Source organism: Triticum dicoccoides, chromosome 7A, assembly GCF_002162155.2.
Source record: "Triticum dicoccoides isolate Atlit2015 ecotype Zavitan chromosome 7A, WEW_v2.0, whole genome shotgun sequence".
In the NCBI taxonomy this organism is placed as follows: domain Eukaryota; kingdom Viridiplantae; phylum Streptophyta; class Magnoliopsida; order Poales; family Poaceae; genus Triticum; species Triticum dicoccoides.
Genome location: NC_041392.1, coordinates 312,799,394 through 312,824,986, shown reverse-complemented (window position 1 = coordinate 312,824,986; position 25,593 = coordinate 312,799,394).

The following is a 25,593-nucleotide window of genomic DNA, read 5'->3' as shown; positions in this document are numbered from 1 at the left end:
TGGTTGAAACACTTGTTGGCATAGTGACCCTTCTGTTGGCACTTGATCTTGGAGCTTGAGACGAAGTCTTGTTCTAAAAGCCAGGGTTGGGTGGGTGGGAAGATCCACTGCCACCTTTGCTCTTCTGCTGATACGGCTGACGGAACGGAGGAGGAGGAAGCCAATACTTCTGCTGCTTGGCCACTTGAGTAGAGGAAGAAGGAGTAACATCTCTGACTCGCTTCTTGGAAGCATCACACCTCAATTGAGCAGCCTCTTGCTTCAGTGCCATGTTGTAGAACTCATCGTATCTCAAGGGCCCAAAGAGAACAAGAGCTAGTTGAATTTCTTCTCTGAGACCACCCCTGAACTGGTATATCATGCTCTTCTCATCAGGTACGTCCTACTTGGCAAAGCGGGCGAGCTTCTGAAACAACTTGTTGTAGTCATAGACAGACAAAGAGCCTTGCTTCAGGTTGCGGAATTCCTCATGCTTGCTTTCAATCACGCTCTAAGGGATATGATGAGCCCTGAAATCTTGACGAAATTCATTCCAAGTTATAACATGTCCACCTCTGGAATCCTTGTACTACTGGAACCATTCTGCAGCTTGATCTTTGAGTTGGAAGGAAGCGAACTTGACAAAGTCCTCATGCCTGACGTTACTGCACTCGAAATGCTTGCACAGATCCACAAGCCAATCGTCAGCATTGGTTGCCTCAACACAATTGCTGAAAGTCTTTGGCCCGTTAGCAAGGAACTGGTTGAGTGAAGCAAAGTGATTCTGATTGTTGCCTTGGTTCCCTTGGTTGCCTTGATTGCGCTCTTGAAGAATTTGCATGATCAACTGTGTGTTTGCATTGGTTGCAGCCATCACAGCTTGCCATGCCTCCGGAGGAGGGGAAGGTGGTGGCGGATCAGGATTCGGAGTCGTGCGCGTTGGAGGAGCCATCCTGAAGAGGTTGACATCCATTAACACATTGATAGACAAATATTGAAGCTGAATCCAACGGAATGAAAATTGCAACATATAGTCTTCACATCCGAACAAAATGAACGAATGCATTCCTCTTGAAATGGTCACATATCCATAAATTGAGAAGCCACTTAGAATTAGGTAGAGAAATAAATCAACAAGGTACAGATCAAGAATGAATAATCGGTAAGAAATCCCAATCTCAAACCAATATCCGTGGAATAACAACTAGAGCTACAAGAATTCCCACCTATGAGACTCCCGAACCTTTCCGGTTATGCAATCAGGTGTTGGGGATAGAGGGGAAGCATAATATCTCACCCAAACTAGCAAATCCTACATCCAGCTGTATCCATCCTTCAACACATAACCAATAAATCTTCGAAACCATCTACCTCAACCTTCGAAAAGCATCCGTTATACAAGTTATGGCGATACTCCCGAACTCCCTCCCCAGTACTGGGTGGCGTCGAGGTTATCTCACCAACGAACTGCATAAAAGAGATTTTCGATGTCGGCGTACTAAACTCATGTATTCCAGAACTGCAACGATAAAATTATGATGACAACACCTCAGAGATCAACTCGCCGGGACACTTCCACAAAACCCCTGACAGGAGGCACCAAGACAATGTTCTCATCATAAAACCATCGGAACGATTCCAAGATACCCGCATGATCCTAAATTTTTTTTAGTGAAATTGAGAGGAGAAGAGTCAAAACTCTACATCAGGATGCCTTTCCAGAGCGATGAGGAGACTGGGAAGTAAAAAGAATTCCTAAACTCTCCGATATATAATTCCTAAATGACTCAAAACATTTTTCTAGACACAACTCAGCCGCTAAAAACGATCAAGCAATGGGGCTCCTAAGGTCGGGGAAGGCTCTGATACCAACTTGTAACACCCTCGATGCGACTATATCTCCCACGTGTCGAGGCACGACTTAGAGGCATAATTGCATTGAAGGCATATGTCGCAAATTAGGCAATCTTCACAACATCCCATGTAATATAGATAATAAAAGGGGAGATAACATAGTTGGCTTACACTCGCCACGTCAATCAAGGTACATAAATAACATTACATCAACCAAACACTCATGGCCCGACTACGGCGCCAAAATAAAAGATAACCCAACATGCGACACGGTCCCGATCACCCCCAACTGGGCACCACTACTAATCATCAGGAAAGGAAACATAGTAACATTGAAAGTCTTGTCGAACTCCCACTTGAGCTCAAGCGCGTCACCTGGAGCGGAATCATCAGGCCCTGCATCTGGTGTAATAGTAATCTGTGAGCCACAGGGACTCAGCAATCTCGCACCCTTGCGACCAAGACTATTTAAGCTTATAGGTAAGGTAAGGTAATTATATGTGGAGCTGCAGCAAGCGACTAGCAAAATATGGTGGCTAACTTATTCGCAAAAGAGAGCGAGAAGAGGAGGCAAAGCGCGAGCGAGAAACTAGAGAACAACCTGCGCAAGCATTACTCCAATACCGTGTCCGCTTCCCGGACTCCGCCGAGAAGAGGCCATCACGGTAACACACTCAGTTGATTCATTTTAATTAAGTTAAGGTTCAAGTTATCTACAACCGGACATTAACAATTTCCCATCTGCCCATAACCGCGGGCACGGCTTTCGAAAGTTCAAATCCCTGCAGGGGAGTCCCAACTTAGCCCATGACAAGCTCTCACGGTCAACGAAGGAATAGACCTCCTCCCAAGACGTTCCGGTCAGACTCGGTATCTCGGTTCTTCAAGACACTTCGACAGGTTAAAACAAGACCAGCAACACCGCCCGAATGTGCCGACAAATCCCGATAGGAGCTGCACATATCTCGTTCTCAGGGCACACTCAGATGAGCCAGACGTCGGGTAGGCCAGCCCAGAGTTGCCCCTAGTAGCCCCGGACATCGCTCGGTGGGACCAACACTCAGAGGAGCACTGGCCCGTGGGGGCTAAAATAAGATGACCCTCGGGCTCCAGAAACCCAAGGGAAAAGAGGCTAGGTGGAAAAAGGTAAAACCAATGTTGGGCATTGCTGGAAAAGCTTTAATCAAGGCGAAATATCAAGGGGTTCCCATTATAACCCAACCGCGTAAGGAACGCAAAATCCGGGAACATAACACCGATATGACGGAAACTAGGGCGGCAAGAGTGGAACAAAACACTAGGCGAGAGGCCGAGCCTTCCACCCTTTACCAAGTATATAGATGCATTAAGATAACATGGCAATATAATGATATCCCAACAAGTAAATAAATGTTCCAACAAGGAACGGTCTCCAATCTTCACCTGCAACTAGCAACGCTATAAGAGGGGCTGAGAAAAGCGGTAACATAGCCAATCAACGGTTTGCTAGGACATAGTGGGTTAGAGGTTTGACATGGCAGTTTGGGAGGCTTGAAAGCAAGTGGTAGGCATCGTAGCATTGGCATAGCAAAAGAGGGAGCAAACTAGCATAGCAAAGATAGTAGTGATTTCGAGGGTATGATCATCTTGCCTGCACAGTTGTCAGAGTTGACTGGATCCTCGAAAGCAAACTCAACGGGCTCCTCATTAGCGAACTCGTCTCCCGGATCTACCCAAACAAGACAAACAAGCAACAAGGACACAATCAACCACGCGCAAAGCTCAAACAATATGATGCAAAGATGATATGCTATGCGGGATGCGATGCGGGATGCATATGCAAGATGTGACAAGGAATGCATAAACCTGGATTCAACTTGGAAATCCAAGTGTTCCACTGGAAAGATGAGATGAAATCGCTTGAAAACGATATAAAGAACACCGGAATCGGAGTTACGGTTTGGAAATGGCAAGTGATTCAAATATGACACCGGTCTGTGATTTACAGCAAGTAGACATATAAATGCAACGAAATGAACATGCTAAAGCATCCAAACATGACAACAAAATACATGGAAGGGATGCATTCATGATGCTTAACAAAAGTCTAGCACTGAGCTACGGCCAATTCATCCATTAACAGGTTCAAACAAGCATGGAAAAAATGCATATGGCAAACAGATTTCAGACTTAGTGAAATCAACACTTGTCTGGAATTTCAGATCAGATAGCACTCTTCGGAGCGACAAAACTACATGTTACAGGACCTGAATATGGCAAAGTAAAGCATGGCATGGAGCTACTCAAAGAGCTTAACAAAAGTCCCTTAGTGACCTTGAGCCAAAAGGGATCAGAAAATACAATTGCAAGCATGTGAACATGGCAAAAACATAATCAGTTTTCAGACTTAGTGAAAACTGGCACATGCTGAAACATAACTCGAGTAGGCATGTTTACGAGCTCGATGCACTCACTACGGTGTAAGTCATGACTACCTAAGCTTACACCCATCAAGAATACACAAAATTCAAGCTAGACATGGCAAGAACAATAGCATGGCATGCATGGATCAACTACAACATCATCGGCAAAATTGCAAACAAGTTGACAATCTGCCCAGATTCACAAAGTAGCAAAAGTAGAGCTCGATTGACTCAAGCTAGGGTGCTCCATAATTGCAAACAAAGACATGGATGGATAGAGCATTACAAGATTAACAAAACACCCTTACTGATCATCCTCAAAAGAGGCACGGATCACTAGGAAACAACATGAACATATGGCAACAAGAGATAAACAGATCAAGGACTTAGTGGAAAAGCTAAGTCCCTGAAATCAGAATTACCAAGTGCACCACATGGCAAGCTTGTGCTAGTCACCACACACATCACAAAAATACATGGGTTGCACCTCTGTAAAGATGACAAAACCCTTAATAAAACATATGCAAAACTCATGGGTATATCATGCACACAATAATCATGGCAAACATGACAAAAAGCTAAATCGAGCAGCAGATCTGACAATTATCTCAAGTAGTCCTCTTCTAACAGCATTTCGGGCATCAAGATGCACTCAACTAAAAATGATGCAATGGAATGAAATGATGTACTCTCTGGGATGAACATTTTGATATGCTATATTCCAAAAACAGAGTTACGGATGCGGAGATACGACACGATGAACAGGAGCATATGGATCTGGGATTTTTGGGACTAGCCGAAAATACTACCTCCAGATCTAGGGTTTGCCCGACGCGGAAAACGAGGCGGCTGGAATCACTGTAGACGACCGGATCCAGCGACGTGGGACTTGCCGGTGACCGGACTTGGCGAGGACGGCGATGGCGGCGGCACCGCCGGGCGGTGAGGGCGCGGTGGCCTCGGGGCGGCGCGGAAGCCGAGGCGTGGCGGGGCGGAGAGGCGGCAGCGGTGGCTCGTCGGCGTCCGGTGGCGCGGGCGCCGGCAAAAGGGGAGGCAGCGGCGCGAGGTAGGAGAAGGCGGCGGGGCGACGGTGCGGGCGGCGCGCGCGGATGGGCCTGCGGGGGCCCTACCTGGGCTCAGCGGCCCGGCAGCGGAGAGAGGCGGCCGGGCGTATAGGGAGGCCCCACGTGGCGGCGGCGGGGAGCAGCGGACACGTCTGGCCGGACGGAAATTTGTCCGCCGGCGCGGAGATGATTTTTAGGATTTCAGATGAGGGGGATCCGGATTTTCGGGGAGAGGCCTTTATATAGGTATAGAGGGAGCTAGGAGTGTCCAAATTAGGTGCGGTTTTCGGCCACGCGATCGTGATTGAACGCTCTAGATGATGGAGAAGGTTTTGGTGGGTTTTGGGACAAATTGGAAGGGTGTTGGGCTGCAACACACACGAGGCCTTTTCGGTCCCTCGGTTAACCGTTGGAGTATCAAACGAAGTCCAAATGGCACGAAACTTGACAGGCGGTCTACCGGTAGTAAACCAAGGCCGCTTGGCAAGTCTCAATCCAATCCGGAAATGTTTAATCCCCACACACGGAAGAAAGGTAGAAATGACCACCGGAGGAGAACGAAGCGCCGGAATGCAAAACGGACAACGGGGAAAAAGCTCGAATGCATGAGACAAACACATATGCAAATGCAATGCACATGATGAGATGATATGAGATGCATGACAACGATAACAACACACGGAGACAAAGAACGAACCCGAGAAAATAATATAACTTAACGCCGGAAACGGCAAGAGTTGAAGTACAAATTGGGAAAGTCACATCCGGGGTGTTACAACACTCCACCACTACGAAAGGATCTCGTCCCGAGATCTAGGACTGAAAGAACGCCGGGTACTCAGAATGGAGGTGATCCTCGCATTCCCAGGTAGCTTCACGGTCGGAATGGTGTGACCACTTGACTTTGAGAAATTTGATTGACTTATTGCGAGTCTTGCGTTTAGTCACTACAAGAATAGAAACTGTGTGCTCATGATAATAGAGATCTTCTTGGAGCTCAATGTCCTCGATGTTGACGGCGGTGTCAGGAGTCTTGAAGCACTTTCGGAGCTGAGAGACATGGAACACGCCATGAACATTTGCAAAGTTTGAAGGAAGCTCGAGTTGATAGGCAAGATCGCCTCTCTTGCTGACAATCTTGAAAGGTCCCACGTATCTAGGGGCAATCTTCCCTTTGATACCGAAGCGACGAGTACCTTTCATAGGAGAGACGCGGAGGTAAACATGATCTCTGATCTCGAAAGCCAAATCACGGTGCTTACTATCATTGTAGCTCTTCTGGCGGGATTGGGCTGCTTTGAGGTTATCTCGAATGACTTTGCACATTTCCTCTGCCTCTGTGATTAAGTCAATACCCAAAAGCTGACGTTCACCGGTTTCAGACCAGTTGAGAGGGGTACGACACTTCCTGCCATACAGAATTTCAAATGGGGCCTTGCCCGAACTTGCTTGAAAACTGTTGTTCTAGGAGAATTCAGCATAAGGAAGACAATCCTCCCACTTCATGCCAAAGGAGATCACACAAGCCCTGAGCATATCTTCAAGAATCTGGTTGACATGCTTGACTTAACCGCTAGTTTGAGGATGGAAAGCTGTGCTGAAGCGGTTGTTGGTGCCCATGGCCTTCTGAAAAGAATCCAAAAACTTGGATGTAAAGATGCTGCCACGGTCTGAAGAGATCACTTGTGGAATGCCGTGCAGAGAGACAATCCGAGAGGTACAGAGTTCCGCCAATTGAGCTGCAGTGATCGACTCTTTGATAGGCAGAAAATGAGCCACTTTGGTGAGTTTGTCGATGACAACGAATATAGCATCATTGCCACACTTGGACTTTGGAAACCCAGTCACGAAGTCCATCTCAATGTGATCAAACTTCCATTCTGGAATGGCAAGAGGTTGGAGGAGACCAGCTGGACTTTGATGTTCTGCCTTCACTCTTCTGCAGACATCACATTCATTCACGAATTGAGCAATCTCGCGCTTCATTCGAGTCCACCAATAAGCCTGCTTGAGGTCCTGATACCTCTTCGTGCTCCTAGGGTGGATGGAGAGGAGAGAATTGTGAGCCTCGTTCATGATCACTTTACGGAGGTAACCTTTGGGTACAACAATACGATCCTCGAAGAAGAGAGTATCTTTGTCATCAAGGCGGTAGCACTTGTACTTGGGTTGATTCTTGGCAATCCCAATCTTCACCTTTTTCAACATAGCATCAAGAAGCTGGGCTTGGCGAATCTGGTCTTCCAAGGTAGGAGAGACTTGAAGGTTGGCGAGGAAACCTTGAGGAACAACTTGGAGATTAAGTTTGCGGAAAGCTTCACAAAGCTTGGGTTGATAAGGCTTGAGAATCAGACTGTTGCAATAAGCCTTTCTGCTCAATGCGTCAGCAATCACATTGGCCTTGCCTGGAGTATACTCGATACTCGGATTATACTCTTGAATCATTTCGACCCATCGAGTTTGCCTGAGGTTGAGATTAGGCTGAGGGAATATGTACTTGAGACTCTTGTGATCAGTGAAAATGTCCACTTTTCTTCCCAATAAGAGATGTCTCCAAGTCAAAAGAGCATGCACAACTGCCGCCAACTCGAGATCATGAGTGGGGTAGTTCTTCTTGTTGGGCTTCAACTGGTGAGAGGTATAAGCCACAACTTTCTTCTCTTGCATCAACACTGCGCCAAGACCTTGGAGAGAGGCATCACAAAAGACCTCGTACGGCTTGGATTCATCAGGCGGAGTCAGAACTGGAGCGATGACCAATTTCTCTTTCAAAGTGTTGAAATCAATGTCACACTCTGGAGATCAAACGTACTTCACGTGCTTCTGGAGAAGATTTGAGAGAGGCTTCGTGATCTTAGAAAAGTTTTCAACGAATCTTCGGCAGTAGCTTGCGAGACCGAGGAAGCTACGGAGTTGCTTCACGTTCTGAGGAGGTTCCCAATTCACAATTGCAGACACCTTCTCAGGATTCACGGCAATGGCCTTGGCAGAGATAATATGACCAAGATAAAGAACCTCATCGAGCCAAAATTCGCACTTGGAGAACTTGGCGTGGAACTGATGTTCCCTGAGCTTATCGAGTACCAAACGCAAGTGCTTGGCATGATCTTCCTTGTTCTTGGAGAAAACCAGAATGTCGTCGAGATAGACCAAAATGAAGTCATTGGTGTAGGCGTTGAAGATGAAGTTCATCATGCGAGAGAATGTCGGAGGAGCGTTGACGAGACCAAAAGACATGACAGTGTATTCATATGAACCATAGCTTGTCCTGAAAGCCGTCTTGGGAATATCTTGTTCACGGATTCGAATCTGATGATAACCCATACGGAGATCAAGCTTGGAGAATACTTGGGCACCTTTGAGTTGTTCGAACAGCTCGTTGATGTTGGGAAGTGGGTATTTGTTCTTGATGGTCTTCTTGTTTAATGGACGGTAATCAACACAAAGTCGGTCCGTTCCATCTTTCTTCTTCACAAAAAGAACACCACAACCCCACGGAGAAGAACTAGGTCGGATGAGACCCATTTTCTCTTGAATATCGAGTTGCTTCTTCAGCTCCTTTAACTCTTCAGGTCCAAGCTTGTAAGGACGTTTGCACACAGGTTCCGTGTCAGGCTCAAGATCAATAACGAATTCAACTGGCCGGTGCGGAGGCATTCCTGGAAGCTCTTCTGGAAAGACGTCTTGATATTCGTAAATGACTGGAATCTGCGAGATGGCATCGAGTTCACCCTTCTCATTGAGAGAAAACAGATGGATAGTATCATCACGACCGGCAAAGACAATTACATCCTCAGACGAATGAGTCAATTGAATCTGCCTGGCTGCACAATCAAGCCGAGCCTTGTGCTTAGAAAGCCAATCCATTCCGAGAATAAGATCAATATCCGAGTTACCAAGAACCACCGGAGAAGAGAGAAACTTGTATCGCCCAACGTGATAGTAACATCTAAGGCAATAGCGCTTGCATTCATGAATTTACCTGGAGAAACAACAGATAAATGTCTAGGCAAATCTTGTAAAGGCAACTCATGCTTAGAAACAAATGGCCTCGAGATAAAACAATGTGATGCACCCGTGTCAAAAAGAACTTTTGCAGGAATATCATTAACAGGAAGGTTACCCATGATGACATCTAATGAGTCCTCTGCCTGAGCTGCATTCATCAAGTTGACCTTGGCAGACTTGGGGTTATGCTTGACCACAGTTGTACTTGCTGATCTGGCAGGAGGAGGAGGAAGACGCCTCTGGTTGAAACACTTGTTGGCATAGTGACCCTTCTATTGGCACTTGTTGCACGTGACCTCTGAAAGCGGACGGTGATACGGAGCACTCGATCTTGGAGCTTGAGACGAAGTCTTGTTCTAAAAGCCAGGGTTGGGTGGGTGGGAAGATCCACTGCCACCTTTGCTCTTCTGCTGATACGACTGACGGAACGGACGAGGAGGAAGCCAATACTTCTGCTGCTTGGCCACTTGAGTAGAGGAAGAAGGAGTAACATCTCTGACTCGCTTCTTGGAAGCATCACACCTCAATTGAGCAGCCTCTTGCTTCAGTGCCATGTTGTAGAACTCATCGTATCTCAAGGGCTCAAAGAGAACAAGAGCTAGTTGAATTTCTTCTCTGAGACCACCCCTGAATTGGTATATCATGCTCTTCTCATCAGGTACGTCCTACTTGGCAAAGCGGGCGAGCTTCTGAAACAACTTGTTGTAGTCATAGACAGACAAAGAGCCTTGCTTCAGGTTGCAGAATTCCTCACGCTTGCTTTCAATCACGCTCTAAGGGATATGATGAGCCCTGAAATCTTGACTAAATTCATTCCAAGTTATAACATGTCCACCTCTGGAATCCTTGTACTGCTAGAACCAATCTGCAGCTTGATCTTTGAGTTGGAAGGAAGTGAACTTGACAAAGTCCTCATGCCTAACGTTACTGCACTCGAAATGCTTGCACAGATCCACAAGCCAATCGTCAGCATCAGTTGCCTCAACACAATTGCTGAAAGTCTTTGGCCCGTTAGCAAGGAACTGGTTGAGTGAAGCAAAGTGATTCTGATTGTTGCCTTGGTTCCCTTGGTTGCCTTGATTGCGCTCTTGAAGAATTTGCATGATCAACTGTGTGTTTGCATTGGTTGCGGCCATCACAGCTTGCCATGCCTCCGGAGGAGGGGAAGGTGGTGGCGGATCAGGATTCGGAGTCGTGCGCGTTGGAGGAGCCATCCTGAAGAGGTTGACATCCATTAACACATTGATAGACAAATATTGAAGCTGAATCCAACAGAATGAAAATTGCAACATATAGTCTTCACATCCGAACAAAATGAATGAATGCATTCCTCTTGAAATGGTCACATATCAATAAATTGAGAAGCCACTTAGAATTAGGTAGAGAAATAAATCAACAAGGTACGGATCAAGAACGAATAATCGGTAAGAAATCCCAATCTCAAACCAATATCTGTGGAAGAGGAACTAGAGCTACAAGAATTCCCACCTATGAGACTCCCGAACCTTTCCGGTTATGCAATCAGGTGTTGGGGATACAGGGGAAGCATAATATATCACCCAAACTAGCAAATCCTACATCCAGCTGTATCCATCCTTCAACACATAACCAAGAAATCTTCGGAAACCATCTACCTCAACCTTCGAAAAGCATCCGTTATACAAGTTATGGCGATACTCCCGAACTCCCGCCCCAGTACTGGGTGGCGTCGAGGTTATCTCACCAACGAACTGCATAAAAGAGATTTTCGATGTCGGCGTACTAAACTCATGTATTCAAGAACTGCAACGATAAAATTATGACGACAACACCTCAGAGCTCAACTCCCCGGGACACTTCCACAAAACCCCTGACAGGTGGCACCAAGACAATGTTCTCATCATAAAACCATCGGAACGATTCCAAGATACCCGCGTGATCCTAAATTTTTTTTAGTGAAATTGAGAAGAGAAGAGTCAAAACTCTACGTCAGGATGCCTTTCCAGAGCGATGAGGAGACTGGGAAGTAAAAAGAATTCCTAAACTCTCCGATATATAATTCCTAAATGACTCAAAACATTTTTCTAGACACAACTCGGCCGCTAAAAACGATCAAGCAATGGGGCTCCTAAGGTCGGGGAAGGCTCTGATACCAACTTGTAACACCCTCGATGTGACTATATCTCCCACGTGTCGAGGCACGACTTAGAGGCATAATCGCATTGAACGCATATGTCGCAAATTAGGCAATCTTCACAATATCCCATGTAATATAGATAATAAAAGGGGAGATAACATAGTTGGCTTACACTCGCCACGTCAATCAAGGTACATAAATAACATTACATCAACCAAACACTCATGGCCCGACTACGGCGCCAAAATAAAACATAACCCAACATGCGACACGGTCCCGATCACCCCCAACTGGGCACCACTACTGATCATCAGGAAAGGAAACATAGTAACGTTGAGAGTCTTGTCGAACTCCCACCTGAGCTCAAGCGCGTCACCTGGAGCGGAATCATCAGGCCCTGCATCTGGTGTAATAGCAATCTGTGAGCCACAGGGACTCAGCTATCTCACACCCTCGCGATCAAGACTATTTAAGCTTATAGGTAAGGTAAGGTAATTATATGTGGAGCTGCAGCAAGCGACTAGCAAAATATGGTGGCTAACTTATTCGCAAAAGAGAGCGAGAAGAGGAGGCAAAGCGCGAGCGAGAAACTAGAGAAACAACCTGCGCAAGCATTACTCCAATACCGTGTCCGCTTCCCGGACTCCGCTGAGAAGAGGCCATCACGGTAACACACTCAGTTGATTCATTTGAATTAAGTTAAGGTTCAAGTTATCTACAACCGGACATTAACAAATTCCCATCTGCCCATAACCGCGGGCACGGCTTTCGAAAGTTCAAATCCCTGCAGGGGAGTCCCAACTTAGCCCATGACAAGCTCTCACGGTCAACGAAGGAATAGACCTCCTCCCAAGACGTTCCGATCAGACTCGGTATCTCGGTTCTTCAAGACACTTCGACAGGTTAAAACAAGACCAGCAACACCGCCCGAATGTGCCGACAAATCCCGATAGGAGCTGCACATATCTCGTTCTCAGGACACACTCAGATGAGCCAGACGTCGGGTAGGCCAACCCAGAGTTGCCCCTAGTAGCCCCGGACATCGCTCGGTGGGACCAACACTCAGAGGAGCACTGGCCCGGGGGGGCTAAAATAAGATGACCCTCGGGCTCCGGAAACCCAAGGGAAAATAGGCTAGGTGGAAAAAGGTAAAACCAAGGTTGGGCATTGCTGGAAAAGCTTTAATAAAGGCGAAATATCAAGGGGTTCCCATTATAACCCACCCGCGTAAGGAACGCAAAATCCGGGAACATAACACCGATATGACGGAAACTAGGGCGGCAAGAGTGGAACAAAACACTAGGCGAGAGGCCGAGCCTTCCACCCTTTATCAAGTATATAGATGCATTAAGATAACATGGCAATATAATGATATCCCAACAAGTAAATAAATGTTCCAACAAGGAACGGTCTCCAATCTTCACCTGCAACTAGCAACGCTATAAGAGGGGCTGAGCAAAGCGGTAACATAGCCAATCAACGGTTTGCTAGGACATAGTGGGTTAGAGGTTTGACATGGCAGTTTGGGAGGCTTGAAAGAAAGTGGTAGGCATCGTAGCATTGGCATAGCAAAAGAGCGAGCAAACTAGCATAGCAAAGATAGTAGTGATTTCGAGGGTATGATCATCTTGCCTGCACAGTTGTCAGAGTTGACTGGATCCTCGAAAGCAAACTCAACGGGCTCCTCGTTAGCGAACTCGTCTCCCGGCTCTACCCAAACAAGACAAACAAGCAACAAGGACACAATCAACCATGCGCAAAGCTCAAACAATATGATGCAAAGATGATATGCTATGCGGGATGCGATGCGGGATGCATATGCAAGATGTGACAAGGAATGCATGAACCTGGATTCAACTTGGAAATCCAAGTGTTCCACAAGAAAGATGAGATGAAATCGCTTGAAAACGATATAAAGAACAACGGAATCGGAGTTACGGTTTGGAAATGGCAAGTGATTCAAATATGACACCGGTCTGTGATTTACAGCAAGTAGACATATAAATGCAACGAAATGAACATGCTAAAGCATCCAAACATGACAACGAAATACATGGCAGGGATGCATTCATGATGCTTAACAAAAGTCTAGCACTGAGCTACGGCCAATTCATCCATTAACAGGTTCAAACAAGCATGGCAAAAATGCATATGGCAAACAGATTTCAGACTTAGTGAAATCAACACTTGTCTGGAATTTCAGATCAGATAGCACTCTTCGGAGCGACAAAACTACATGTTACAGGACCTGAATATGGCAAAGTAAAGCATGGCATGGAGCTACTCAAAGAGCTTAACAAAAGTCCCTTAGTGACCTTGAGCCAAATGGGATCAGAAAATACAATTGCAAGCATGTGAACATGGCAAAAACATAATCAGTTTTCAGACTTAGTGAAAACTGGCACATGCTGAAACATAACTCGAGTAGGCATGTTTACGAGCTCGATGCACTCACTACGGTGTAAGTCATGACTACCTAAGCTTACACCCATCAAGAATACACAAAATTCAAGCTAGACATGGCAAGAACAATAGCATGGCATGCATGGATCAACTACAACATCATCGGCAAAATTGCAAACAAGTTGACAATCTGCCCAGATTCACAAAGTAGCAAAAGTAGAGCTCGATTGACTCAAGCTAGGGTGCTCCATAATTGCAAACAAAGACATGGATGGATAGAGCATTACAAGATTAACAAAACACCCTTACTGATCATCCTCAAAAGAGGCACGGATCACTAGGAAACAACATGAACATATGGCAACAAGATATAAACAGATCAAGGACTTAGTGGAAAAGCTAAGTCCCTGAAATCAGAATTACCAAGTGCACCACATGGCAAGCTTGTGCTAGTCACCACACACATCACAAAAATACATGGGTTGCACCTCTGTAAAGATGACAAAACCCTTAACAAAACATATGTAGAACTCATGGGTATATCATGCACACAATAATCATGACAAAAATGACAAAAAGCTAAATCGAGCAGCAGATCTGACAATTATCTCAAGTATCCCTCTTCTAACAGCATTTCGGGCATCAAGATGCACTCAAATAAAAATGATGCAATGGAATGAAATGATGTACTCTCTGAGATGAACATTTTGATATGCTATATGCCAAAAACAGAGTTACGGATGCGGAGATACGACACGATGAACAGGAGCATATGGATCTGGGATTTTTGGGACTTAGCCGAAAATACTACCTCCAGATCTAGGGTTTGCCTGACGCGGAAAACGAGGCGGATGGATCTTCGCCGGAATCACTGTAGACGACCGGATCCAGTGACGTGGGACTTGCCGGTGACCAGACTTGGCGAGGACGGCGAGGGCGGCGGCACCGCCGGGCGGTGAGGGCGCGGTGGCCTCGGGGCAGCACGGAAGCCGAGGCGAGGCGGGGCGGAGAGGCGGCGGCGGTGGCTCGTCGGCGTCCAGTGGCGCGGGCGCCGGCAAAAGGGGAGGCGGCAATGCGAGGTAGGAGAAGGCGGCGGGGCAACGGTGCGGGCGGCGCACGCGGATGGGCCCGCGGGGGCCCTGCCTGGGCTCGGCGGGCCGGCGGCGGAGAGAGGCGGCTGGGCGTATAGGGAGGCACCACGTGGCGGCGGCGGGGAGCAGCAGACACGTCCGGCCGGACGGAAATTTGTCCGCTGGCGCGGAGATGATTTTTGGGGTTTCAGACGAGGGTGATCCAGATTTTCGGGGAGAGGCCTTTATATAGGCATAGAGGGAGCTAGGAGTGTCCAAATGAGTTGCGGTTTTTGGCCACGCGATCGTGATCGAACGCTCTAGATGATGGAGAAGGTTTTGGTGGGTTTTGGGACAAATTGGAAGGGTGTTGGGCTGCAACACACACGAGGCCTTTTCGGTCCCTCGGTTAACCGTTGGAGTATCAAACGAAGTCCAAATGGCACGAAACTTGACAGGAGGTCTACCGGTAGTAAACCAAGGCCGCTTGGCAAGTCTCAATCCAATCCGGAAATGTTTAATCCCCACACACGGAAGAAAGGTAGAAATGACCACCGGAGGAGAACGAAGCGCCGGAATGCAAAACGGACAACGGGGAAAAAGCTCGAATGCATGAGACAAACACATATGCAAATGCAATGCACATGATGAGATGATATGAGATGCATGACAACGATAACAACACACGGAGACAAAGAACGAACCCGAGAAAATAATATAACTTAACGCCGGAAACGGCAAGAGTTGAAGTACAAATTGGGAAAGTCACATCCGGGGTGTTACAACACTCCACCACTATGAAAGGATCTCGTCCCGAGATCTAGGACTGAAAGAACATCGGGTACTTAGAATGGAGGTGATCCTCGCGTTCCCAGGTAGCTTCACGGTCAGAATGGTGTGACCACTTGACTTTGAGAAATTTGATTGACTTATTGCGAGTCTTGCGTTCAGTCACTTCAAGAATAGCAACTGGGTGCTCACGATAAGAGAGATCTTCTTGGAGCTCAATGTCCTCGAAGTTGACGGTGTGGAAAGGAGTCTTGAAGCACTTTCGGAGCTGAGAGACATGGAACACGCCATGAACATTTGCAAAGTTTGAAGGAAGCTCGAGTTGATAGGCAAGATCGCCTCTCTTGCTGACAATCTTGAAAGGTCCCACGTATCTAGGGGCAAGCTTCCCTTTGATACCGAAGCGACGAGTACCTTTCATAGGAGAGACGCGGAGGTAAACATGATCTCTGATCTCGAAAGCCAAATCACGGTGCTTACTATCATAGTAGCTCTTCTGGCGGGATTGGGCTGCTTTGAGGTTATCTCGAATGACTTTGCACATTTCCTCTGCCTCTGTGATTAAGTCATTACCCAAAAGCTCACGTTCACCGGTTTCAGACTAGTTGAGAGGGGTACGGCACTTACTGCCATACAGAATTTCAAATGGGGCCTTGCCCGAACTTGCTTGAAAACTTTTGTTGTAGGATAATTCAGCATAAGGAACACAATCCTCCCACTTCATGCCGAAGGAGATCACACAAGCCCTGAGCATATCTTCAAGAATCTGGTTGACACGCTCGACTTGACCGCTAGTTTGAGGATGGAAAGCTGTGCTGAAGCGGTTGTTGGTGCCCATGGCCTTCTAAAAAGAATCCGAAAACTTGGATGTAAAGATGTTGCCACGGTCTGAAGAGATCACTTGTGGAATGCCATGCAGAGAGACAATCCGAGAGGTATAGAGTTCCGCCAATTGAGCTGCAGTGATCAACTCTTTGATAGGCAGAAAATGAGCCACTTTGGTGAGTTTGTCGATGACAACGAATATAGCATCATTGGCACGCTTGGACTTTGGAAACCCAGTCACGAAGTCCATCTCAATGTGATCAAACTTCCATTCTGGAATGGCAAGAGGTTGGAGGAGACCAGCTGGACTTTGATGTTCTGCCTTCACTCTTCTGCAGACATCACATTCATTCACGAATTGAGCAATCTCGCGCTTCATTCGAGTCCACCAATAAGCCTGCTTGAGGTCCTGATACATCTTCGTGCTCCCAGGGTGGATGGAGAGGAGAGAATTGTGAGCCTCATTCATGATCACTTTACGGAGGTCACCTTTGGGTACAACAATGCGATCCTCGAAGAAGAGAGTATCTTTGTCATCAAGGCGGTAGCACTTGTACTTGGGTTGATTCTTGGCAATCCCAATCTTCACCTTTTTCACCATAGCATCAAGAAGCTGGGCTTGGCGAATCTGGTCTTCCAAGGTAGGAGAGACTTGAAGGTTGGCGAGGAAACCTTGAGGAACAACTTGCAGATTAAGTTTGCGGAAAGCTTCACAAAGCTCGGGTTGATAAGGCTTGAGAATCAGACTGTTGCAATAAGCCTTTCTGCTCAATGCGTCAGCAATCACATTGGCCTTGCCTGGAGTATACTCGATACTCGGATTATACTCTTGAATCATTTCGACCCATCGAGTTTGCCTGAAATTGAGATTAGGCTGAGTGAATATGTACTTGAGACTCTTGTGATCAGTGAAAATGTCCACTTTTCTTCCCAATAAGAGATGTCTCAAAGTCGAAAGAGCATGGACAACTGCCGCCTACTCGAGATCATGAGTGGGGTAGTTCTTCTTGTTGGGCTTCAACTGGTGAGAGGTATAATCCACAACTTTCTTCTCTTGCATCAACACTGCGCCAAGACCTTGGAGAGAGGCATCACAAAAGACCTCGTACGGCTTGGATTCATCAGGCGGAGTCAGAACTGGAGTGGTGACAAATTTCTCTTTCAAAGTGTTGAAAGCAATGCCACACTCCGGAGACCAAACGTACTTCACGTGCTTCTGGAGAAGATTTGAGAGAGGCTTCACGATCTTAGAAAAGTTTTCAACGAATCTTCGGCAGTAGCTTGCGAGACCGAGGAAGCTACGGAGTTGCTTCACATTCTGAGGAGGTTCCCAATTCACAATTGCAGACACCTTCTCAGGATTCACGGCAATGCCCTTGGCAGAGATAATATGACCAAGATAAAGAACCTCATCGAGCCAAAATTCGCACTTGGAGAACTTGGCGTGGAACTGATGTTCCCTGAGCTTATCGAGTACCAAACGCAAGTGCTTGGCATGATCTTCCTTGTTCTTGGAGAAAACCAGAATGTCGTCGAGATAGACCAAAACGAAGTCATTGGCATGTTTACGAGCTCGATGCACTCACTACGGTGCAAGTCATGACTATCTAAGCTTACACCCATCAAGAATACACAAAATGCAAGCTAGACATGGCAAGAACAATAGCATGGCATGCATGGATCAACTACAGCATCATCGGCAAAATTGCAAACAAGTTGACAATCTGCCCAGATTCACAAAGTAGCAAAAGTAGAGCTCGATTGACTCAAGCTAGGGTGCTCCATAATTGCAAACAAAGACATGGATGGATAGAGCATTACAAGATTAACAAAACGCCCTTACTGATCATCCTCAAAAGAGGCACGGATCACTAGGAAACAACATGAACATATGGCAACAAGAGATAAACAGATCAAGGACTTAGTGGAAAAGCTAAGTCCCTAAAATCAGAATTACCAAGTGCACCACTTGGCAAGCTTGTGCTAGTCACCAAACACATCACAAAATACATGGGTTGCACCTCTGGAAAGATGACAAAACCCTTAAAAACATATGTAGAACTCATGGGCATATCATGCACACAATAATCATGGCAAAAATGACAAAAAGCTAAATCGAGCAGCAGATCTGACAATTATCTCAAGTAGCCCTCTTCTAACAGCATTTCGGGCATCAAGATGCACTCAAATGAAAATGATGCAATGTAATGAAATGATGTACTCTCTGAGATGAACATTTTGATATGCTATATGCCAAAAACGGAGTTACGGATGCGGAGATACGACACGATGAACAGGATCATATGGATCTGGGATTTTTGGGACTTAGCCAAAATACTACCTCCAGATCTAGGGTTTGCCCGACGCGGAAAACGAGGTGGCCGGATCTTCGCCGGAATCACTGTAGATGACCAGATCCGGCGACGCGGGACTTGCAGGTAACCGGACTTGGCGAGGACGGCGATGGCGACGGCACTGCCGGGCGGTGAGGGCGCGGTGGCCTCGGGGCAGCGCGGAAGCCGAGGCGAGGCGGGGCGGAGAGGCAGCGGCGGCGGCTCCTCGGCATCCGGTGGCGCGGGCACCGGCAAAAGGGGAGGCGGCGGCGCGAGGTAGGAGAAGGCGGCGGGGCGACGGTGCGGGCGGCGCGCGCGGATGGGCCCGCGGGGGCCCTGCCTGGGCTCGGCGGGCCGGCGGCGGAGAGAGGCGGCCGGGCGTATCGGGAGGCGCCATGTGGCGGCGGCGGGGAGCAGCGGACACGTCCGGCCGGACGGAAATTTGTCCGCCGGCGCGGAGATGATTTTTAGGGTTTCAGACGAGGGGGGTCCAGATTTTCGGGGAGAGGCCTTTATATAGGCATAGAGGGCGCTAGGAGTGTCCAAATGAGGTGCGGTTTTCGGCCACGCGATCATGATCGAACGCTCTAGATGATGGAGAAGGTTTTGGTGGGTTTTGGGCTAAATTGGAAGTGTGTTGGGCTGCAACACACACGAGGCCTTTTCGGTCCCTCGGTTAACCGTTGGAGTATCAAACGAAGTCCAAATGGCACGAAACTTGACAGGCGGTCTACCGGTAGTAAACCAAGGCCGCTTGGCAAGTCTTAGTCCAATCCGGAAATGTTTAATCCCCACACACGGAAGAAAGGTAGAAATGACCACCGGAGGAGAACGAAGCGCCGGAATGCAAAACGGACAACGGGGAAAAAGCTCGAATGCATGAGACGAACACATATGCAAATGCAATGCACATGATGACATGATATGAGATGCATGACAACGATAACAACACATGGAGACAAAGACCCGAACCCGAGAAAATAATATAACTTAATGCCGGAAACGGCAAGAGTTGGAGTACAAATTGGGAAATTCAAATCCGGGGTGTTACACTCCTTCTGCTTATTGAGGTGCTTATTGAGCTGATCGGGCATGCCGTCGAGGGATAATGACTCCAGCGCCGCCAGCTCGGCATGTTCGCTTTCGTGTCTAGGGCGCTCCTGGGATCCATCGCCTGCCCGTGAGAGATCTTTCGTGGTCTCTGCGTGGCGGCGAGCCCTCTCTTTTTTCGCAGCCTTGGTTGCTGCTCCCTTGTTACGAGTAGTTCTCGACCTAGAGCTCTGCACACCGGCCATGGCAAGGACGGATGAAGAAGCAGGACTTGCGAGGAGGAAGGTAGAGTAATTTTTGGTTAGGTAGTTCCCCTTTTTATAACCTAAGTACTAGCACTAGTACTAAAACCTGCATAGTGGGAACACATTCAGGTTTGGTACGTACTGGTAGGTGTGAGCAGGCTTGCACTTAATTGTAGCACTGGTACTTTCGAATGTGATGGGAACAAGGTAAAGATTAATTGATGGTTTTTGGTTTCGAGGCCCGAAATGGCTCCCGATGAGTTTAGTGGAACATAAATTTCAAGTAGACTGCACTGCTCAGATGCGTAAATATTATGTTACTGTGAAAAATTGGCACAAAATACGAAGGAGACCAATGGAAGTACTACTAGCAACCCATGATTTAACTACTCGCATGCGTGCAATGGGGTAGTAATGTCTTTCTTCCGCCCTCACGTCCACTCAATTTGCATGCGCTGTATTAATTGACCATCAATGAAGTGAAGGACTTTACACGCGTCAAATTATCACATGGGGTGGATCTTGGTACAAAATTCCGTCCGCCAGTGTACCGGCGTGTGCGTGCGAGGGAATGAGTGCATGTGTGGCGTGCGTGCACATCTTCGCTTCGTGCATGTACCATCAGTGCGGCTCAGGGAGGACGAGTACATTCTTCTGGAACTAGCAGCACGTCACTGTGATCAATCCACACAAGGATGTCACGACAATGCCTCCACATGTGCCACGTGCCCACGTGGCTTCATGAACTGTAAGAGAGACATTGTGTAGCGTGCCATTGTGTTTTGCACATACTCGAAGTACTAGTAAGGTACACGTGCATTGCACCGTCAGATTTTGCAACCAAATTACGAATAAATACAACACTATAGCATGTAAGCTCTGAGTCATATATGCCTGATGTAGACCTTTGTTTAATTCTTATAGTTCATCTCATTCAAAATAATTAGTTTTTATAAAAAACCTAGGGCCTCTTTGATTCATAGGATTTCCAAAACGCGGGAATAGGAAGAACATGGGATTAGAGTGGAATGTCATCTTGAATCCTATAGGATGGTATGAGTGTTCGATTGTGCATAGAAAAAAACGCAGAATTCTTTTAAAGAGGTTTGAGTGGATGGGATGTTTCCTATGAAATCTACTACAAATGAATCATATGGAAAAATTCCTATGGTTCACGAATCAAACAACCAAGATAGGAAAATTTCCTAAGGATTAGAATCCTCCAAAATTCCTTCGAGAATCCTTTGAATCAAAGAAGCCCTTAATCTATTTTATGATTCATGGAATTGTGCGTTGTAAAGCATAAAGTACAAACAAAGAATGGCAATTCAACTAGAAAAAAGTTTGGGCAGTTACGATACGGAAGATTCTAGAACAAAGGAGAACCACTGTTGTTTTGAGATTTGTGCATTATGCTTAAGTTCAACCATGGAGTCTGATAGATTGTACATGTGGCAAAATCCGGTGGGGGGCTAGAAGATGGTGCGAGGGGCCGAGTGGAGGGAGACTATGAAGGAGTGCACAACTGCAAGATCAATATTTAAAGAGAGAGGGCAAGAACGTGCGATGTTGCGCGCAGTGGCGGAGCCATGAAAAATGTCCCATGAGCTAGGGGGCCAAGCATTGCTAATCCTTTACGAGGAGGGCCAATTCATCAACTTAAACCATTTTTACCAGCAATAATAATGATCACATTCATATTAGCCTCAATATATAGTGATGTTAGGGGGTAGGGCCCTTGCTGCCCCCTGTCTTGGTCATTGTGCGCACGTCTGAGAGATGAAGCGGAAGGCATGGATGATGAGAGGGGGCGTTGGATATATAATTAATATGGGTGTATTAGCTATATATGTAATCCTATATAGAGAGGTATAGATTGATCGATGTGGATGTGGGAAAGAGGGTGAGACCTCACTAGATATATAGATTGATCAGTTTATGTGGAAAACTATGAAAGACCTAGCTATATATACACACACACACACATAGAGGAACATCGATCGTTGCCCATGCACGTCAGAGATAAAGAATCCCCGATATGATGGAGAGGGGGATGTGTGTGTGTGCCTTCATGGTAGACCGACCTGAAGAAAAAGATTGCATGTGTGCGATGGATAATGCCGACTGGTAGTGTGTGTGCATGCATGCACGAGAGAAAGTTAGTGGTACAATTATAAAGAGAAGACCAATGTGTGGGTGTAAAAGACTAGATGAGGTCATAATCAATGTAAAGTTGAGTTCAAATATTTGAATAAGAGATCATGATGTTTGAAACCCATGCATGCATGAATATAACGCAGATCTGTGCGGTGTGGTTTGGAAACGAGCATGTTGCAATGTATACACATTGAACAAGGTCAGATTGGTTTGAATTTGAGATACCGATGGCAGACATCGTTTGGCCACATTGCATCCGTGCATGGACAAACTATTCTAATTGGAGATGATGGGTGGCTTTCGCATCACATATCTATATCTATACCCCTATATATATTATATTTTATTTTTTTATATAGTGTGCGGATAACTTTAACTTTGAAAGATGGTCGTTGGATGAGGCCAATCCAATGGTGCAGAGCTGGCAAATTTGAGCACCACTGGCCGTTGGATATCATCTAGATTCCACCAGATTTTGCCACATGTACAATCTAGAAGTCTCTATGGTTGAACTTAAGCATAATGCACAAACCTCAAAACACAAGCACTTCGTCTTTGTTCTAGAATCTTCCATATCATAATTGCCCAAATGTTTTTCTACATGATTTGTTTTTTACTTTATGCCTTACAATGCACAATTCCATGAATCTTAAAATAGATTAGCTTTCTTATAAAAACTAGATGATTTTGAATGAAATGAACTATAAGAATTAAATGAACATCTACATCATGCATATATGACTCAAAGCTTACATGCTATAATGTGGTATTTATTCATAATTTGGTTGCCAAATCTCATGCGTGCAATGCACGCGTACCTTACTAGTCTAAATGGTGTATGTGTGTGTGTTGTGCGTGTTAGACACATTGTACGTAGTATATCATACTAGTCTAAATTGTCTTTTTTGGGTACACGTTAAGCTTGTTCTCCCGAAATTTCAAGTCGTGCCTTGTTATGCCGAAATTTCAAGCTAGCGTCTCTATCTATCGTGCTGCGAAACTCCCGCCTCTTCAACCTGCGCCTTCTTAGCCCGAAATATTTAAGATATATCTTTGTCTCGCTATGCTCCAACAACTCCCTCCATGTAAACCCACGCCTTGCTATTCCAAAATTACAACGCGTGCAAAAACTCCCACCTCCTGTGAAATCCCGACACGCGAAATGCCCATGATACCCCAGAACCGAAAGAACCTCCTCAAATCGGTGGGGGTACTTTCGTAACTTACCCCACATTTCGGACAAGCGCGTCCCTAAGCCACGGTTCCCCACTCCCATCCCATCCGCCCACCCATTCGTACACCGAGGCTGGCAAAACACGTGAAGCCCCACACCCTCCTCCGTGTGCCACCCAGCCTGAGCCTCTTCCTCGATGACGTCGTCCACAGCAACACCTCGACGTCCCTCATCCACAGTACCGGATGAGGATCCATCGTCGATCTAGTCGTCCTGCCGGTTCAGCCACCCCGTCCTCCACCTCCAAGGAGCTGCCCCGACGTTCCCCTCGTCTTTTGCGCCACCTCCATTCCCACACCACCGTCTTCACCTACACCATCGGAAGAGTATCATCATCATCGTTTCCTCGGATGAAGCTGCGACCTAATCGGCGCCACCAAAGAGGTTGTACACTAATCGCCGCATTTTCTTCTTGATTCGATCTCAAGGTGCTGGCGTCGCTCGGTCCCGAGCCAACACGGCGCGGCTCCATCCACGCCGGCGTCGCCGGCCACTTCCTCCACGGTGTCGCTCCCTCAGCAGCGACGTCCACATCAGTAGGAGCTGCTGCTACTTTAGCTCTCGCTCGCGCTGCTGTTGTCCTCTTGCTCTCGGTCCCCTGCCTGGTCTGCTCTTGCTCTTGCTTGTGCTGCTGCTCTCGCTCTTTATCTTGCTTGCGATGCTGCTCCGATTTAGCTACACTTCAGTCGACTGAATCGACATTTGGGTCAGTCAATTTTCAGGGGGTGGGGGGCTCGCCGGAGTTAAGGAAGAACCAGCCACAGTGGGGAGGAGGGCTCGCCGGAGAGGTACCCCACTACCTATCTTAGGGTTCAGGGTGGGGGCGGTGGTCGTTGGCGGTGGCGTGGGGATCACCAGAGAAAAAGCTCGGCACGGGGGGGCCTATAGGGATGGCCGAGGCGGCGGTGGACCGGTGGTGGGGAGTGTTTTCGGGGCGGGCGGGGCGGCGCACCACCGACCGCGGGCGGCGGGGAGCGGCTGTTTGGCCGGTGGTGGCTGGTAGCTCAGGGGGTGGAGGTTGAAGATGAACTGCAGGCCCTTGATTTCGTATCCAACGGCTGCAAAATCGACTGACCAGAGATGAAAAAGCCAGTCGACTGACTTGTAGCCTCACCTCTAGTGTGTTCAGTTTCGACAGTAAAATTCAGTTTCGACAGTTAAGTTCAGTTTCGATAGTTAAATTTAGTTTCGACAGTTAAGTTCAGAGATGAGCGGCTGATGTATACATCTAGCACTTTGTGGTTATGTATTTTACGTCATCTATTGGAGATGCTATTAGAATTCCACTTAGGTTAACATTGTCTCTTTTGTCCTGCTTTAGCCTCGGCGTCGTACAACTCACCAAAGTTGCTCCAACGACAAAACCCTCCATCACAGCGGAGCAGTACCTCGGGCTCCATCTCCAGACGCCTAAGGTCTTCTTCCCCTCCTCCGACAGCTAAGTCAGCCGGAGCATCCTCACGGGCTAACCCAATGACGCTGAGATCGACATGGCTTCGCCAAAGAGGTTGTACACTTCTTGTGGTTTGACTTAATCTCAACATGCTTATTTGCATCATGTGATCTTCCAATTCTTGTGAACCAAACACCCAGATTGGCAGAAATCCCGTGTTTTTAAATTCTCTATTTTGCACGTGCATTCCTATCCTATTCCTGTCTATTTCCTATCCCTGCATTGTTAGAATCCTCAAATTCAAACAAGCCCTTGCACAATTACTTCTGTTACAGATATGCGTCAAAGAAAACCTTGTGTGGTTTGTCCTGCTCCTGTAGTGATGTGTTCCACCCCAGCTCAGCTGCTCCAACGATGGAAGGGTTCACCACAACAGGGATCTGCTCTCCAGACTGTGTTTCGCCGCCTCAGATCTTCTTCCCTGCCGCCGGCAGCCACGACAACTGCATTACCATCATCAACTGAGCAGATGACCTTGAGGACTACACGGGTCCGCAAGAGAGGTCGCACTCTTTCGTGTCTGCTTACGTTATGCATCGCTTAATATGATGACATGCTAATTTATCATCGTGTTCACCTATTAGACTCTGACTCAGGTCCAAACTTATGCT